Raw genomic sequence first — 7,278 nt, 5'->3', positions numbered from 1 at the left:
AACAATGAGTTGCACAGGAAGCTGGTCATTTTCCAGGCACTGATTCCTCATTAGCCAGACCTGTAAAAGTTGATATTGCACAATATCAACCTGTAAGAGCCTAATTTGTGCCCAATGGCTCACTTCATGTTTTCTTTATATTGTGACTATTTAACCTGATCACAAATGTTCTTCCTCAGGATAAAGTGGAAAGGAAATAAACATTTTGGAGCACCCATTACATAATGGTACTCTGCCAGATATTCACAAACAGCATTTCATAAAATCTTCACCATACTCCTGGGAAGTTAGTATTCTCGTCCCCAGCTTCCAGATGGGAGAATTGAAGTTTGGAAAGGTTAAATAATTTGCTACCATCACACAGAGTAGTAATTGGTCAGGCCAGGTTCCTAGCATAGGGCTATCTGGTCTATCTGACCCCAGTGCCCATGGTCTTTTCATTACACACGTCTCATAAAACTCAGAATGTGTGTGTGTAGAGATACATCTTCTTGAATTCTGCCAGAAAGAAGAGAGCCGTGAGTTTGGGGAAGTCAAAGCATCTGGGAGTCATCTTAGCACCTCCCAAACAGGTGATGGGAGTAGATGACCTCTGACATCCCTATAGGGCAGGGCTTCTCAATCTCAACACTAAGACATTGGGGCCAGATAACCCCTTGTTCTGAGCCTTGTAGGATGTTGATCAGCATCCTTGGCCTCTCACGCGATGCCAGTAGGAGCACCTCTGCCCCATTTGTTACAATTAAAAATGTCTCCAGACATTACCAAATGTTCACTGGGGAAAAAAGTCACCCTCAGTTGAGAAATACTGCTCCAGGCCCAGCAGTCCGCAATTCTGAGAACTTCAACACAAGAAAGGAGGACAACTGCTCAATATAAACAGCCTAGGTCAACATTGGTGTGAGACCAATTAAGGGCCAAACCTACAGTGAAAATGAGAAGCTTTGGTTCTGCTCTCCTGCTCTCTCTGTGGGGCAGAGGGCTGATGGGCTCAAAGCTAAGTCATGAATATCAAATAGTGATGGATCCACACAGCAAAACTATGTTGTATTTATTTTTCTAGTCAAATTAATGTTGTTTGCACAGACAAATTAGTTAGCCAAATTTGAGAGCCACTATCTGTGGTTCCAAGGTTCTCTATTTTGTGTAATGTTATTTTGTAAGTACGGTTATCCTGTTTATAAATGCTCAAAGAAAAAAATATTACCTGTAATCTTAACAACACATATATAATCACATTTCTATAATCAATATTTACATATATGTAACATATATATGGATAATATATGTGTACATATGTATATATAATTTATAGTAAACAACACATGTAGGAAATCACATTCAGCTTCAGAGGTCGTCTTTTTAGTCTGCCTAAGCAGTGGTAGTTGTGGTTAACAGCTCAGACTGTGGAGTCAAGTTTTTCCCAATTGAATCACTGTTTTGCCTAGTGACCCTGAGCAAGTTATCTAAGGTTTCTGTGCCTGTTTCCTCAACTGTAAAATAGGGGCAATAATAGTACCTCACAAGTTTTGTAAAGACTTAAATTATTTAATACAGTTAAAGCAACTTGGGTAGTGCCTGACACACAGTATTCACTCAATGTACATTAACTATTACTATTATTTCTCCATCAAATGCACTCTTTAAAAATACATATGTGTTTTTAACAAAAAACATTATTAATTACTTGGTAGCCTGGTTGTTTTACTGAGAAATGTATCATAAATACCTCCATGCCTCTAAATCTTTTTCTATAACATGATCCTTAATGGGCTGGATGTACCTCATTTAGCATAAACAGTTTATTTGAGGACATTGAAGAAAGTTGCAGATTTGAGATATTGAGAAATATTACAATTGGGCATGCTTGAACATCTCTCTCATTATTTCCTTAGGAGACAGTCCTAGAAGAAAAATTGTCAGGGTAAAAGGTATATTTATTTTGAAGTATTTTGATACACTTTAGGTCCCAGGATTTCTGTCACCCAGAGTTCTTTGTGATATTTTATTCTTGGCTTATATGAAAGAGGCCATAGGTGACTGCCTATGAGCAAAGTATTAAGTTGGTGCAAAAGTAACTGCGGTTTTTGCCATTCAAATGTAATGTCCTATGCAGGGACCTAGATGAAGCTGGAAGCCATTATGTTCAGCAAAGTAACGCAGGAACAGAAAACCAAACACCACACGTTCTCACTTATAAGTGGGAACTGAACAATGAGAACCCATGGACACAGGGAGGGCAGCAACACTCACTGGGGTCTGTCAGGGGAGGGCAGGGGGGCAGGCAGAGCATTAGGGAAAAGAGTTAATGCATGCGGGGCTTAATACCTAGGTGATGGGTTGATAGGTGCAGCAAATCACCATGACACACGTTCACCTATGTAAAAAACCTGCACATGCTGCACATGTACCCCAGAACTTAAAAAAATAATAATAATTAAAAGAAAGAAAAGAAGAAAAGGAAAAAATAAAGTAATGGCAGAAACCGCAATTACTTTTGCATCAACCTAGTAACATAATTAAATCAGGGTACTGTGTTCCTCAGCTGCTTTGAACAGAAATGTGATGCTGAATTCCAAGTTGTGGGTGATGTGAACATCCAATGAAGGTGATTTTGTGATGGATGTGGGCTGGCTATCATGCCAGCTCCTCTCCAACCCCATGCTGTTTGAAGTACCAGTGTTCTTCCGATATAACTAACTCCAAAAACAAAAAGCATCATCTGACCCGAGTGTCAGGAATCCTTAGCTTCAAACTGAGATAAATTCAGGGAACTCAGAACAGCTGCACTGACACGCATTTCTCAGGCTATCTCTCTTCGTTTATTCCATTCATGGAGAATTCCTCTTGACAAGGTGTTACAGTCCTTGTGTCAGGAAAGACTTGTATAATTTTGAAATGTGCTCATAAAATAGTGAAAGGGCTGAAATGTCTCAGAGGCATAAAAATGACCTGAAAGGACTCCATCAAGAGGAACCTTGCCAGAGAGAGCTGATCACATGGAACTGCAGGTGAGGCAACAACATGACATGAGATCCAACCTATTAGTCCAACACTTTATACCTGCCTGTAATTAAAGGGACACCAATAAATAAGTGCTTTAATATTTAGAGAAGATATAAAATCATGAATTCATGGACTCTCAATATCATAGGGAACTGTAAGGTCATCTATTCTAGCCAATGGTCAGCTGTTGCTTGAATTCCATTTATAATTGTCCTGACAAGTGATCTCCAGCCTCTGCTTGGATATTTCCAGTAGCACACAACTCATGACTTCCTGCAGGTGATTCTCTCCTTAGAATACCTAATTTTTGTTGTTGTTTTTTATTTGTTTTGAGGCAGGGTCTTGCTCTGATGCCCAGGCAGGAATGCAGTGGCAAGACCATGGCTCACTACTGCCTCGACCTCCCAAGCTCAAGCAATCTTCCCACCTCAGCCTCCTGAGTAGCTAGGACTGCAGATGCACACCACCACACTTGGCTAATTTTTGTAGTTTTTGTAGAGATGGGGTTTCTACAACCCCCACAGAAACATGAGGTTTTGCCGTGTTGCTTAGGCTGGTCTTGAACTCCTGGATTCAAATAATCTGCCTGCCTCAGCTCCCAAAGTTCTGTTACAGGCATGTACCACCATGCCTGGTCTTAGAATACCTTTTATAACTAGAAATTTTATCCTTATTAAGATCCTGAAATCCATCAGCCTAAACAAACAAATAAAGAAATGTTTTCAAGGCATTGGTGAGTGATACAGGGTGTTGAAAAAAATTAATCTTAATAGCTGGCTCCCTCTTAAGGAGGGAACTAACTTTTTTTATAAAAATACTTGATAACCCATTTTGATTGACAAAGATGAGCTCCTAAGGGCTTATAGTAAAGTAAACCAACTCTTATGCCCTAGAAATTAATGGAAATTTGTGGGTGGGATGAGCAGTCTAAGGTTAGAGATGGAATTTGTAGTAGGCAGAAGGGAGCTGAAAAAGACGTTGGGTCCTGTAGGGAAAAGGTGGCCAGTTAGAAATTCCCTGGGCCACAGATATTTTAAGAACAATATTCCATTTTAAATTTGCTTCATTTCTACAATATGAAAAATAGATTGGTATAACACTTTAACAAGAAATTTGGTTAAAAATACTCAGTTTGCAATTAGCCGAGAATAATCCAAATTCTTGACATCTATCCTGAAAAACTGAATCAAAATGTGGACATGCAAAAAACTGGAAGCAATCTAAATAATAAAACAAGGATTGCTAAGTGAATTATGGTACAACCACTTGGTGGAATATTTTACAACTATTAAATATGATGTTAAAGATAATTTAACATAGGAAATGTATGACAAAATGTTTTTGAAAATATAAGAAAAGTTATTCTTCAGTGTTACCTAATAAGTAAACCAAATGACAAAGAAATTCTATGCATAGAAAACGTTTTCAAATAAATACATAAAAATGTTGATAATCATCATCTCTAATGGTAATTTTCTCCTATTTTCCCAATTTTTTACATTGTTATATAGCAAACATGTTTAATACCTAGGATTAGGAAACCCTAACATAATCTATATTTAAACATTAATGTTAAGCCTCACTTAAATTGTCTTTATTGCTGGGTTCTTCAGCAACTAGCTGAGGAAAGCAGCTTCATGATTATAAAAAAGAAGCCAGCTGTCCTTTCTTTTAGACTGAACTCTGACACCTTGGTCAATTCCCTTCATCTTTTTGAGTGCCATTTATACAGGACTGTTGGGGATACAATGAGTTAGTGAAAATAAAAGCTCTCTGGATTCTACATCCTTATAAAATTACAAAGAACTGTTATTGTTAGAATAGAATCTAGAGGTGGTCACTTCATTCTTCCATCTTGCACTATATTCTTTTGCAAATGGCCATTTCATACAATCTAGGAAAACACATTGCATATGGGTCACATTTCTATATAGCATACATTGTGATAAAATTTATACATTGGGATAAAATTCAGAGTAATACACTGAACTTCAGTGTATTATCCTGAAAACAAAATATACGAAGGGTCCCAAAACCGGTGATATCATAATTCTCTTCAACAGTGTGTGCATGTGTGATATGTGTGCAAATGTGAGTGTGTACACACATGGTGTGTGTGTGCATGTGTGGTCTGTGAGATATGTATGTGTTTATGTGAGTATGTGTACATTGAGGAGACCTTGAGAGCCAGAAATGATTTAGAATTCCTATTGCCCTGTAAAGAATTTTTGTTTGTATGGGGGTTTTTTTGCCTTACTATCCATGGTATATCTGGACATTAAAACAGAAATGCTCAGGACCGCAGATTACAGATTCAAGTTCTGGGAACTTGAAATTATCACATATAAATGACCTCATGAAGCAGGCCATTCATTGGAATCTGATCACAATACTTTAATCTTTGAACAAAATTCAGAATAAGTCCATCTTTCATCCCTTCAAAAAGCCAGGTGAAGAATCATTAGAAGACCCACATATAAAGCAGTTTCAAGTGATAATTAAATAACTTTGCACTAATATTCAGATATAAACTGAATTTGCACTGAATTTGAGATAGTATTCAGATGTATATACTGAGCAGAACACAAGACTTGAGTCAGAAGCATGAAGTTATGTTCCTAGTTTCACTAACTACAAAGCCATTTCTGATTACCCACTCAGCAAATGGCTCCTCCCCATAACTGGTGCCACTTCATTCCACTCTACTCTTTACTTCCCCAAATGACAGAGCCCCACCTGGCTATCCTTTCCCATTGCCAATCCCTCCCAACTCATTGCCAGTTCTATGACCAGATCTTTTGGCCTCTTAATTCTTACAACTGTATCCCTTCCCACTCCCAGCCTGTACCATTTAAGTGAGATCAAGCTCCCAGCCTGGCCCCTTCCCAAAGATTATTCAAGCCATGTCTCAAAGTGGACACTACAGAGCCAAGAGAACATTTTTAAGTTATTTAACCTCACCAAGGCTTGTGGGTTAAATGATATCTAATGACCTTCCTTGATCTAACATTCCATGGTTCTATGACAACATACTACTACTAATAATAAATATAATAATTATTACACCTGACGTTTGTGTAGAGGGCCAGTTCTCAGTGCATCTTCACTCACATTATCTTTGACTCACACAACAGGTAGATAAATCAGGTGCTATCATCTCCATGCTGCAATCGAGATTGGAGATTATATGATTTATTTTTCCAGAACAGTGAGACTCAGAGCCACATCTACTGACTCCAAATTTTAGGCTGTTTTTTTTTCAATCCACAGAATGATAAAATGAGGCAAAACTCTATTGCTATTTATTCACAGTGGAAACAAGAGATTTGTGTTATTATGGTAATTCCAAACTTTCAAATATCAGTAACGTGACTTTTTCAGACTAGATTCCAATTCTTTTGAGTCTAATAAAGCATTTCAGCTCTTACGAAGCAAACCACATCTCTCGTCCAGAAGAGAAACTGGTAGGGTTTCAAAGACTCTTACGGAGCTCAAAGGGACTAGAATTGAACACAGACCCTACTAGCTTGTCCAGATACAAAGCACTGTGAGCCTCATCCTTTCTACAATGGCACAAACTCTTGACAGTCTCTAATTCTGTATTAGTTTTGTATTGCTGCTATAACAAATCACCACAAACTTAGTGGCTTAAAACAACACAAATATATTCCCTTACAGTTCTATGTCTCAGAAGTCTGACATGGATCTCCCTGGACTAAAATCAAGGGGTTGGTAGAGCTGGTTCCTTCTGCAGTCTCTAGGAGAGAATCATCTCCTTGCCTTTTCTAGACTTTAGAGACCACCCACATTCCTTGGCTCCTGGGCCCCCTTCTTTCCTCTTCAAATCCAGCAATATAGCATGTCTGTGACTCTACTCTGTCCTCACATCTTTTCCCCTGGCCACAGCAGGAAAAGTTTCTCCACTTTTAAGGGGGCCTGTGATAAGATTATGGCCACCCAGATAATCCAGGATAATCTCCCAATCTAAATGTTCTTAATTTAATGATATTCGCCAAGTTCCTCTTGCCATGAAAAGTAACATATTCACAGGTTCCAGGAATTAGGATGTTGACATCTTTGGAGGGCTGTTATTCTGCCTACCACAATGATTTTTTTGTATTAATCTTACCAAAAATGATAATAGCTGAAATGTATCCATATACCTTCCATAGGTCAAACACCAATGTAGGAACTTTACATACCTTGCCACAAATTTTTTTTAAAGTACCACACGATCAGTATCACTATCCCCATTTTACAATGAAACTGAGA

This window comes from Pongo pygmaeus, chromosome 13 (assembly GCF_028885625.2).
Source record: "Pongo pygmaeus isolate AG05252 chromosome 13, NHGRI_mPonPyg2-v2.0_pri, whole genome shotgun sequence".
In the NCBI taxonomy this organism is placed as follows: domain Eukaryota; kingdom Metazoa; phylum Chordata; class Mammalia; order Primates; family Hominidae; genus Pongo; species Pongo pygmaeus.
The sequence above is the reverse complement of the archived record's forward strand: the minus strand, read 5'-3'. Positions refer to the sequence as shown.